The following is a 12,772-nucleotide window of genomic DNA, read 5'->3' as shown; positions in this document are numbered from 1 at the left end:
ATAAGCAGTTGGGGGAGGGGGTTCTTTACAAGAATTTGTCTTAACTTTCCTACATGCGATTTTGACCATCCGTGGGGTCGAGGAGACTTTTCAAAGAGGGAATGGCCCGAGTAAACAGGGGCCTGCCTGCTGCCGCAGGAAGTGGCTTTAACAAACAGCGGCTGCCTGCAACATATGTACCCCAGAAAAGTCATGTTTTAATCCTAATCCGTCTTGTGGGAGCAACGGTTTCTTCTAATTCCTATCCAGTTCTATAGGTTGGAAACTTGATTATGTTGTCTCTACGGAGATATGGTTCACCCAATTGTGAGTATTCACTTTTGAATAGAGGGAGATGTGACTCCACCCATTCTAGGTGGGTCTGGATTGCTTTACTGGACTCCTTTAAAAGAGGAAGCATTTTGGAGAAAGCTTGAGAATGATGACAGAAGCAGAGACACAAAAACTACAGAGTCCCTTTTTGAGAACGACGAGGGAGCTGCAGAACCATTGCAGAGCCACGCGGCCGAGAGTCCACCAGCCGGAGACCTTTGGAGATGATGAAGGAAAACACCCTTGGGAGAGCTTCATGACACAAGAAGCCTGGAAAGAAAGTTGGCAGACGTTATTGCCATGTTCGCCATGTGCCTTTCCAGCTGAGAGTGAAACCCTGAGCTTCATCAGCCTTTCTGTGTGAAGGTAACCTCTTTGGTGCCTTATTTTAGACATTTCTGGAGACTTGCTTTAATTTGGACAACTTCATGGCCTTAGAACTCTAAACTTGCAACTTAATAAATTTTCCCTTTTAAAAACCATTCCATTTCTGGTATTTTATATTCTGGCAGCTAGCAAACTAGAACAGTAATTGACTCCTCAAAAATGAACTGAGATATATAAAAAGAACCTTTGAATTTTTATATCTGTGACTCAATTCCTCTCTTGAGAATGTATTTAAGGAAATAATCTAAAATGCAGAGTTATTTATGCATAGAAGGCTCATTATAATGTTATTTGTAATAGTGAGAAGTTGAAAATGACCTATATGTCTAGCAATTCTAGATGGATTGGGTCAATTTATGGTTTATCTACTTGATCAACCATTCAAATGATGCTTATTAAGGCTTTTAATGGTCTGGGGAATATGCTTAGGATTTAACGTTACATGAAAAAATAAAAATTTAAAATGACATGAAGTCTGATACAAGATCTCAATTATGAAATCTGGGCATGGAAAAAGTACAAGGAAATTTAAAAAAATCAAAATGATATTCTTTTCAGAAATATTGAGTGATTGCTCATTTATTCCTTATAGGCTTCTGAATATTTGGATTTTTAAAATGAAAACTAAAATAACCATCCAAAAACTAGCACATAAAGTGTTATATTTAAATAGTGAAAAAAAAACCATAAAAAGCCCCCAAAACAACATATATAAAAAAATTATCACCAATTAATAAGGAAAAGACAAAGTAAACAAAAAGAAAAATGGGCAAAATATACAGAACAAGGCAATTTTCGGAAAAGGAATCCATCTGGATAATAAGCATCTAAGAACATTCTCAACCTCATTAGTTGTTGGGGAAATGCCAATTAGAATAAAGTGATAACCAGTTTTCCACCTGATGATTGGTAAAATTAAGGAGAGTTTTGGTGAATGATCTACTTCTCTGAAGTTTCTTTATAGTAGCAATGACCAACACAATACTTGGGAAGGTATAATTAATGTCTAACAAATACAGGGGTATAAATGTGCAGTTCCTTATCTGAATCTGGGAGGCGTCAAATAGGGAAATCAGCTGCCTGGATCAAAAGAACTTTATGTCATGAATTCTAGCAGTTAAAAGCTCTGAACAAATACCGCATGTCTTCCTTTCTTTTAAAATATGCATCTCATTTTGGAAGTATGTTCTCTTTGTTTACTGTAACAAACAATTGGCAAAACTATTTCCTGTGACCCTTCTTGTTTTTAAAATGTGAAAGGTTCTCTGAGAAGCAGACTCTGAGACAAGATAAATAAATGTGGGAAATTTATTAGTTAATATACTTGGGAAGGAAGCGGGAGGAGGCAGAGGGTGAGGCCCAGGGAAGATGCAACAGTGGCCCAGCAGGTATGTCCTAAAGATGAATGAGCCTTCAGAACCGGCCAGAGTTGGGAGAAGAAATCTGGGCCCTTATGCTCCTGTGTCCATCAGTTCAACATGACCTGGAGAAAGTGACTTTTAATCTGAGGCAATGCCTGAGGGACTGAGCGCTGAGGGCTGCCCCCTGTGCCCCTCCTAGCAGCTGGGAAAATAAAGCTGTTATTCTTTTTTTTTTCTTCCAGTGACCTTATTTATTTATTTATTTATGAAACATAACCACATTCAAACACAAACATTCTCACCATATGATCATTCCATTCTTGTTATATAATCAATCAATAACTCACACTATCATTACTTAGTTGTATATTCATCATCATAATCATTTCTTAGAACATTTACATCAATTCAGAAAAAGAAATAAAAACAAAACAGGAAAAAATTAATAAATACCATGCCCCTTACCACTCCCTTTCATTGATCACTAGCATTTCAATCTACTAAATTTATTTTAACATTTGTTCCCCTTATTATTCATTTATTTTTAATCCATACGTTTTACTTGTCTGTCAATAAAGTAGATAAAAGGAGCGTCAGACACAAGGTTTTCACAACCACACAGTCATACTGCGAAAGATATATCATTATACAATCATCTTCAAGAAACATGGCTACTGGAGCACAGCTCTACATTTTCAGGCAGTTCCCTCCAGCCTCTCCATTACACCTCAACTAAACAGGTGATATCTACTTAATGCATAAGAATAACCTCCAGGATAACCTCTCAACTCTGGACTCTCTCAGCCATTGACACTTTATTTTGTCTCATTTTGCTCTTCCCCCTTTTGGTCGAGAAGGTTTTCTCAATCCCTTGATGCTGAGTCCCAGCTCATTCTAGGATCTCTGTCCCACGTTGCCGGGAAGGTTCACACCCCTGGGAGTCATGTCCCATGTAGACAGGGGGAGGGCAGTGAGTTTGCTTGTCATGTTGGCTGAGAGAGAGGCCACATCTGGGGTGGGCTTCAGTGGCTCAGCAGGCAAGAATGCTCGCCTGCCATGCCAGAGGACTGGGGTTTGATTCCCGGTGCCTGCCCAGGTAAAAAAATAAAAAATAAAAAAAATAAGAAAAAAAGAGAGAGGCCACATCTGAGCAACTGAAACTGTGATTTTTGAAGAGAGATCTGGGTAGTGCATTACAGGGACCCCCCACAGACTGCATACGTGAGTCACTTTTCAGACTTCTGGAAGGGTGGTGGATCTTGGGTTCAATTTGTGTGTGAAAGAGGCCTGTAAAACTGACAAGCTGAGGGCTGAGGTGAAGAGGTTATCCACCTTCTCACTTTTTTCTTGGACATCTATTCTTTAGTAAACAGCAAAAGATGTACCAAAAAAAGAGTACTGCTGAAGATGTGGGAAGACAGGCATTTTCATAGCATGCTTTTGGGGCATGGCTTTCTAACCTTGGAAAGTAGCTTGGTTATATCTACTTTTATTTTGGCTTAAACAATAGGAATTTATTTGTTCATGGTTTGAGACTGGGAGAAAGTTCAAATCAAGTTGTCAATAAGTCATCGCTTTCTTCCCAAAGCTTGTGGTGTTTAGGGTTGGCTGCTGGTGACCCTTGGTCCTTAGCTTGTCACATGGCAGTGCATATGGTGGCAGCTCCTGGTCTCTTCTCTTTCAGGTTCCTCTGATGTTCAGCTTCTGGCTGCTCCCCCGTGGCTTTCTCTCTCTCTGGCTGAATTTCATTTCTCTTATAAAGGACTTCAGTAACAGGGTTAATCCCCATCCTGGTTGGGCTGGGTCACATCTTAAATGAAGTAACCTCAACAAAAGAACTTCTTATAATGCGTTCACACCCACAAGATTGGATTACATTTAAGAGCATATAGCTTCAAATCACCACAGAGGCAAAGTTGTATTCAGAGATGTGGAGATGGCAGTGAGGCATGTGACCTCTGCAGGGCACATGGAAGGATTGCCACAGGAGAGTAGAGTGTGGAGGATGCCATGCTCATATGGTGGGGGAGGGGCAAGGAGGATTGGCAGCCATGGCGTGGCTAGTATGGGTGGTGTGGGCCGGGGTGTGGTTGGGACATCAGCATCCAGGATGAGTAGGACTGAAGGGGTAGGAATTGAGCCACACTAGATATAGAGTGACACGATGAAGGGCTTTAAGGTCTCCTAGCTATAGTCCTTCTGTTTGGACCTCATTAATACTCTTCTCCACATTCTCTTCTGGCATCTGGTAGAAGAATGACTATGGACAAGTAGAGTTTCTACTTTGAATTATCCTGCTTTTTACCTTCCTTTCTATTTTTTTGTTTTAATTATTTATTTGTTATTGATATATGTTATATATTCACGTACCATCTAATCAAATTGTACAATCAATGGTTCCCAATAGCATCATATAGCTGTGCATTTATCATCACAATTGACTTAAAAAAAGTTTTGGGGTAAAAAATAACATATATACAAAAAAGCCAAAAATTTCAAACCACATTGCAATAATCAATTTTAAAACAGATTTCAAGTTTGGTGTGAGTTACAATTCCACCATTTTTAGGTTTTTACTTCTAGCTGCTCTCAAATACTGGAGACTAAAAGAAATATCAATATAATGATTCAGGACTCATACTCATTTATTAAATCCTACCTTCTCTGTATAACTCCACCATCAACTTTGATCTTTCTCCCACTTTTTAGGGATATTTGGACTATGCCCAATCTAATTTTTCATGTTGAAAGGGGCTAGCAATAATATGGGGTAGAGGGATGGATGTAGTTGACATATATCTGGTCCAGGGACTCATGCGGAGATTGTAGGTTTCTGGAAAGTTGCCCTAGTGCTTGGAACCTTTGTTGAATCTTATATAATGCCCTAGATATTCTTTAGGATTGACAGGAATGGTTTTGGTTGGGGGTTGGCAAATTATGATAGGTAGCAATATCTAACTGAAGCTTGTGTAAGAGTGACCTCCAGAGTAGCCTCTTGACTGTATTCTAACTCTCTCAGCCACAGATATCTTATTTGTTACACTTCTTTTCCCCCTTTTGGTCAAGATGGCATTGTTGATCCCATGGTGTCAGGGCCAGGCTCATCTCTGGAAATCATCTCCCACACCGCCAGGGAGACTTTCACCCCTGGATGTCATGTCCCAGATAGGGTGGAAGGCAATAATTTCACTTGCAGAGTTGGGCTTAAAGGGAGAGAGAGACCACATCTGAGCAACAAAAGAGGTCCTCTGGAGGTGACTCTTAGACATACCTATTGGTGGGCTAAGCTTCTCTGCTACAAACATAAACTTCACAAGAGCAGCTTCAAGATCAAGGGCTTGGCCTATTGAATTGGGTGTCCCTAATGTTTGGCACAGTGTCTGGGATTTCCCTGTTGGTAAAGTTTAATAGTTCCATATTTTTTCTTCCATCCCTCAAGAGAATTTGCCAACACTTTTTGATTATCTGTTTAATATACTCTGGGATTTATCCAGGCATTACATTAAGCTAAAAAAGATTCTTTGCTCTCATTGTCATTCTGGGCTCCCTGTGTTCAGATTGTTTAAAACATCTATTCAGACAGGTTGAGTTAGATTATGTGCAATAGAAAATTTAGATTCTGGACAAAATAAACCTTTCTTCCTTTGGTCTCAAAGAATAGATGAGATTTTAAAACACAGACAATGTCTTCCTTACTCCTGTATACTGAATTACCTTAATCCTGACATGATCAACTTTTTCCTTATCTCTAAATACCAGGTTATACATATATAAAACAGCCTTAATCCAGAAATAACAATTACTACTCTGGACTAAATGTGACTATTATAAGAGCTCATAATCTAGGCCCCTGTTTTCTTATAAGTATTTTCTCAATGAGACCATACAATATTTGCTCGTTTGTTTGTGGCTTATTTTGCCTCATCAAATGTCCCACAGGTTCATTCACATGATTGCATGCCTCACGACTTGATTCCTTTCTGGAGCAGCACATTTGATCACATGTATATGCCATCATTCACCAATCTACTTCTCAGTCAGTGCTTCAGCCACCTCCATTCATTAGGCATCATGTATAACATCCAAAGTCCACAGTCCATCAATACTCCCAATTTTAGATAATTTCATTGTTCCCAAGAGAAAGAAAGCCAGTAATCACACCCTCACCAAATAGAAAATCCAAACATCCCCCCTTAACTCTTGTCCCTCCTCCTATTATTTACCCCTGGTGTGGTTGTGGTACTCTTGATGGTTTCCTGTTGAACATAGCCCATAGCATGCAATAACCGTTTTCCCCCTGTACCCTGAACGTATACACACATTGTACAAGATTCATACCTTTGCAGTAGTTCATGCAAGAATTTATTTACATTTGTAGTGTTAATCAGTTGAACAGGTGGGTCTATACAACCCCTTTCAATCATGTTCCCCTTCAGTATGGTAATATTACTTATAGACCCACTAGTGAACCACCTTCACTTCTATCTATTCCCTTTCATTTGAGTTCAACCTCATTAGTTAATGGTGCCCTCATCTCTAGCTTCCGTGAATCTCTAGGTCCCTTATATTCTGTTTTATAAGCCTCTGATTTTTACCTTTACCATGGTCTGAAAGTGGAATCATGCAGTATCTATCCTTTGACATCTGGCTTATTTCACTCAGCATTATGTCCTCAAGGCTCATCCATCTTGTCATATGGTTCAGGAGGTCATTTCTTCTTACTGCTGCATAATATTCTTTTGTGTGTATATACCACATTTTGTTAATCCACTCATCTGTTGATAGGCACTTTGATTGTTTCTATCTTTTGGTAATTGTGAATAATGCTGCTATAGACATCAGTGTGCAAATGTCTGTTTGTGTCACTGCTGTCAGCTCTTCTCGGCATATGCGAAATAGTGGTATGCTGGGTCATAGGGCAACTTCTGTTTTCTGAGGAACAGCCAAACTGTCTTCCACAGCAGTTATACCATTATACATGCCCACCAGCAGTGCATAAGTGTCCCAGTTTCTCCACATCCTCTCCAACGTTTGTAGTTTCCTGTTTGTTTAATAGCAGCCATTCTTATAGGTGTGAAGGTGGTTTCTCATTGTAGTCTTGATCTGTATTTCCCTGATAGCCAGTGAAAATGAGCATGTCTTCATGTGCTTTTGAGCCATCTGTATTTGCTCTTCAGAAAAATCCCCATTCATATCTCTAGCCCATATATCTATTTTAAAATGAACATATGCCCATTTCTCAGCAATTCCACTTTTTCTACACCTTTTCTTCTTGAAATAAAAGATCTGTTGTGTAAGGATATATTTACAAGGATGTTTAATGCAGTAATGTTTGTGGCCAACACCCTGGAAAAACCCTGGAAAACAACTTAATATTCATCAGATTGGAAACAAGTGAATAAAATATGTACATTCACATTGTAATGCAGCTATTTAAAAGAATTACATCTGTATGCATCCACCTGGAAGATGTTTTTGACATATTATCAAGTGGAAAAAAGTAAGATACAAAGTAATAGGTGCAGATAATACTGTTTTTGAGAAAACAAGCCCACCTCCCATATTACTTAAGGAAGGATATATATCAATATTTATTTCAGTTGTTACAACGAGCATGAATTATTTTACCAATACAAATTTAATAACGAATATTTAAAAAGAAAAAAAAAAAAAACGAAACGAAATGACTTTGCTTTCTCCACCAACTGGAAGTGATTCATCAACCCAAACTTCAGCCTGGAGTTTGCTGTCTGAACAGTCTCCCTGCATTCAGCTATGAGTGCTCTGGGGCACTTAGGGTTAGGGTCATGGTCAGGGTCATGGTCAGGGTCAGGCCTGGCCAGGCTAACACTGACAGGCTTTTCAACTGGGAGGAGAGGAACGGCAAATTAAAACTCAGTTAAAGGAGTTTTATTGCAAGACTATGAGCAGGTGGGCTGATGCTTACTATGGCGGCAGCAGGGAGCAGGGGAAGCAATCTAGTTTATATAGGATGGTTGACGGGAAATAGGGAAAGGGAGATAGTGGGTTTCCTCTGTCTAGCTTGGGAGCAAGAAGTCAGCAGGTTTCCATTGCTGGTTTTGGAAGCCAGGGCCTAAGTTGGGAGTTGGCAGCTTTTCATTGGCGAGGTTTAAAGTTTAACATAGACAAGCAGGGTTGCAACTGGGAGGGCAGTGTTGGGTAAGGGAGCTTATTACAAGACTGTAGCAGCTGGGCACTGACAGCACCGGAGGGCAGATGTTGGAGGATAAGGGGAGTTATAGCAGGAATGCAGCTGCCAGAGGGGGATTCAAAGACAAGCATGTGACCGCTGTGTGGGCTGGGGCAGGTTTGGTTTTGCAAGGGGCCTCCTGGAAGTCATGAGCAGAGGGAGGTTTCCTGGAATGTTTGCTAAGACTGGGTTACTTCAAGACAGGAGGGGTTCTGCCTAACAAGCACCGCGTGAGGCTGTGGCGTCAGTCTCTTCTGCTCACCTGTGAGGAGTGCCCTTCCCTCTCTCCCTCTAAAAAATCCCAACTCATCATCACTAGAAACTGTGGGTACGCTATTTTTACATAAAATCAGTCTGAGAAAACATTTCAGGGAACAAAGAAGTGCTTGGCATTACACTCTCCTTCAGCAGTCTCAGCTGCTTTCCCCTTAGCACCTGCTACTTTATCTTGTACCATTTAGCAAATTCGGTCTTGTTTGAAAATGACCTAGCCGATCTCTTCTTACCTCACCTTGGGGTCCATCATCTCACTTACATTTTATATATATCCTTCAAAAGACAAAAGGCCTTGGCTTGATTTAAAGAAGATATGACACAGAGCTTGATTATCATTAATTCAAACAGGGAATTTCTCCCCGTCAGCATTAAGTATTCTTTCCACCACTGAAGCTGCCCCTATGAGTTCTTCAAGTCCTGGCCTCATGAGCATAATAAGGTCTGTTATTTGGAACGTAATGTAGAAAATAGCAGTGTTCCTGGTTCTTTTCCTCAGGAGTACTGTGTTACCACAGTCTTTGGCACTCAGCCTGTGAAGGCCAGAGACAGGGAACTTCTCAGCAGGGTGTGGAGCAGTGGCTTCAGCGGGGCTGGGGAGCCCCCACCACCTCTCCCCTGGCTTCATCTCCCTAGTGTGGAAGTAGTTCAAGGAGTGGGAGAAGGAGGCAGAAAGCATTAGGTATTCAGGAGGGAGCAGCAGAAAATGTGAAACACCTGAGAGTGAGAGCTGGTAGTGGAAATTTTGAATTTAGAGAGTGTATAAGAGGCCTGAATGAGATCTTGGGCTAGGGAAGAAACCACGCTGTAAATGTGAAAATCTTAAAAACACAACCCTGGAGTGAGAGCTGCCCAAGGGCATGAAGGGTCCTGATTGCTCATGGGGGCAGGTCAGGCAGGCCCCCAAAGGGCTTGGGCCCCAACTTATCATACCTCCAAGGAGGCAGCCAAGCCTTCTCCCTTGTTCCAGCATTTCAGTTAACAGGAAACAGACAGGACCCAGCAACTCCGCAAGCACTTGTGGCTCAACCCAATAGCCCTCAAAAAACTCTTTCCTTGCCCTCCAGCTTACCTGAGCATACTGTAGAAGAGCTTCCCTCATGCAATGGCCCTTGGATGCCTTCACCTAGGGACCCCTAACCCTCCTGACTCCCCTCTCTATCATACCTGTAGCTAAACCTTTGCAGAAGACCCAGCTTCTAATCCCCTCTCCTTCAAATCCCATTGTTGAAGTTCAGCCCACCCACCCCTTTGGCTCCTGAGACCCAGGTTCACTTGAAAGTACAAGTCCTTCAAGTGCTTGAATTCTTTCTTTGAATATTTTCCCACATTAATTAAATAATTAATTTACTAAAAAACATTTGGAACACCTACAATGTCGGGTACCAGAGTAGTGGCTGAGGACGGGTAGCACGTCTCTCCCTGTGGTTGCTTAGAGCCTGGTAGGACACAGTCACAAATCCTCTGCCATGGGCAGCTCCAAGATACCTAATGTGAGCCAAGCTCTTTGCTAGAGGCCCCTCCTGTCCACCCGTATTCAGATCTTAGCTGCAGGAAGCTTCTCTCCTCTCCCTAGATGGAGCCCAGATATGACCATCTTCTTTCTGCTAGAAGCCTTCAAGTCTTCCACAAATCAAGCAAAACAATTTCAGCCTGGCTCCAGGCCTCCTCAGTCTCTCCTTTACTCTCAGCCATGAGCCCTCTTTCTCATGGTCTCAAGCCGTGTGCAAGAGCCAATCTACTTTGCAATTTTCTCAGGAAGTAGAGAAGAGTCGGAGACCTCCATCCTCTTTCTAGGGAGAGTTTTCCTTGCAAGGGTGTATTAGAAGGGGTTGTGTAAGTGAGGCAGCGATTCTCCCCCACCCTGCCCCATCCGCATCTGGCAGCAGATTCCTGGAACTGGACAAGGTGCTTGTCCTCAGGGACCCGAAGCTTTACCTGGAAGAGGGATTCCCCTCATTTGCCATCGTGAACCTATTAGAGGAAATTGCGAGCTGACTCTGACTGGAGCCACTGAGGGAAGATTAATGAGGAGGAATAATGAAAGCCCTTTGAGTTAAGCTGACATTAACACTCCAGCAATATGCCTATAGCCTTAGTGCATGTGTTATTTCTTATTTTTGCCCCACTCTGTATTCCAGTCTCCCCCTGCTTGTGTAATCAGAAAGCCCTTCCTTTGCTTTGACTCATGCTGACTATAGGTTTGGAATCTCTTCAATTCTGAACAGCCTTTACTGAGGTTACATTCAGATGATTCCTAGAAAGTTCTGGGATGAACAACCCAGAGGAGAAACAGATGAAAACAACGCCATGGCTTGCCGGAAGGACGAGGGATTCTGACAACTGGAAGACAGCACTGGCATTCTAGGCTTGTCCAACCGTCACCTCATCTGGCTCCAATAAAATATTTGTTTATTTGTGCATTCATTCAACAAACATAATTTGGAAACCCTTATGGGCCACTCGTAGCAGAGAAAACCACTTGCTCAGAGATGGGAAGTTATTTAAGGAAAAGGATGTGAGTACCTTTCTTATCCCGGTATTAGAAATGAGGGAAATATGCAGAAGCTGACTGATATAAGGTAGTACAGCCCATGTTTATATTGCTTATATAGTGTTTACTATTCTAAATGCTTTACCTGTGTTAACTCATTTAATCGTTACAGCAGCTCTTTCTGTGAGTACGACTAAAATCTCTATTTTACAGATAAGGAAACTGAAGCACCAAGAGATTAAGAAATTTTCCCAAGGCCACACAACTGGAGCGGTGAAGCAGGAATTTCAGCTTGACTGCACACCCTTCTGCCCTGTCAGTGAGGCGTTGTCTGCAATGCTGGTGCTCCTGGGTCCCACCCACACGGTTGCATCAGGTGGAGCATACTGCCAGAGCAGGAGGGAATAGTGGGGTCTAACTCAGAATCCAGCGGCTCCTTATGGGGTCACATTGCTTCAAGGAAATGCCAAACCTGTATTTTTTTCTAATGTTTCTAAATGGCAACATGATGGACTAATCCCTCATTGAAACATTCACACATATACCACTTGCAGATACACATAACTTGTAGATTCACCGGGAAAGGAGATCACGGGGCTTAAAGAGACATCTAACCCAATATATCTCGTACTTTAATGTCCACAGGAATTACCTGGAATGGGGCCTGAGAATTTGCATTTCTAACCAGCTTTCAGGTGTCCCTGATGCAGCGGACCCACCACTTGGAGAAGCAAGGGAATAGAGGGTCAATGGTTTCCAACCCCCTTTTTAAAAACACTAAAGCGCTTTCTTCCAACCAAATCTATATGGAAATTCAAGATGTGAAAGATAAAAAGGGAGCCACCTTGACTGCAGTGAAGGGAGCAGCTGGGAGCCTCACTCAAATGCTTTTTCTCTCTTCTACACACACAGAACCCCAAGGAAACATGAGGCACCTCTGAAGACACCCAGTGGCTTTGGGCCACCTCCTTGCCTTCCACGAGTGCTGTGCTGTCTAATGCTGTGATGTCTAATGTCTAATCCCACTTGTCACATGAAGCTACCAAGCCCTTGAAATATGGCAGGGGTAGTAGAGGAACCGAATTAGTAATTTAAATTAAACTCATTTAAATTTAAATAAAAACAGAAGCAGTATAAAATTTTCGGTTGAATGCAACTTTATTGTCTTGATGAGACATTTCGATATGTCACATGGATATTACAGTTCACACATAAACATCACTGATCTCGTTAGTGTAGCCTACTGATTCGGTTTGAATGATTTCTTTTCTTGGTACCGAATGTAACTTAATAGTGTGTTTATTTGTGTGTTTTATGCAGACAACGTGACTTACAGTGATACCTATGTACATCGTAATTAGTAATTAAATTTATTTTAATTGTAACATGATTAAAATATTTTCCTAATTAAAAAATGAATATGGAAAAATATTTAAGTTTAAAACAAAGACATGCTTTGATTTAGAATTGAATGGAGATGCAGAAGCTAGGACTAAAACTGGAATAGCAAAGAACAGAAAGAGACTAGAGGGTGGGCCACGGTGGCTCAGCAGGTAAGAATGCTTGCCTGCCATGCCCAAGGACCTGGGTTCAATTCCTGGTGCCTGCCCATGTAAAAAAAAAAAAGACTGGAGCAAATTTCACGATGAATGGTAATGACAATTTGGTGTGGCAGAGGAAACCCAAAAAGCTATTTATTGCATAAAGAAACTGCTAAAGATAATAAAGCAGACA

At 41.4% G+C, this 12,772-nt stretch overlaps 1 long non-coding RNA gene across 1 annotated transcript in view; it reads left to right on the top strand.

The window, feature by feature from the left end:
* The window catches only part of LOC143656177 (uncharacterized), a 124,626-nt gene extending 112,354 nt beyond the window's left edge, over nucleotides 1-12,272 (top strand). The window contains exon 4 of the long non-coding RNA XR_013162419.1: nucleotides 11,252-12,272. This is a non-coding gene — a long non-coding RNA (uncharacterized LOC143656177). The remainder of the gene's footprint in view (nucleotides 1-11,251) is intronic.
* The last annotated feature ends 500 nt before the right edge of the window (nucleotides 12,273-12,772 follow it).

The sequence above is a fragment of the Tamandua tetradactyla genome, chromosome 14 (assembly GCF_023851605.1).
Source record: "Tamandua tetradactyla isolate mTamTet1 chromosome 14, mTamTet1.pri, whole genome shotgun sequence".
Classification (NCBI taxonomy): Eukaryota; Metazoa; Chordata; class Mammalia; order Pilosa; family Myrmecophagidae; genus Tamandua; species Tamandua tetradactyla.
This window is presented reverse-complemented; position numbering and strand designations above follow the sequence as displayed.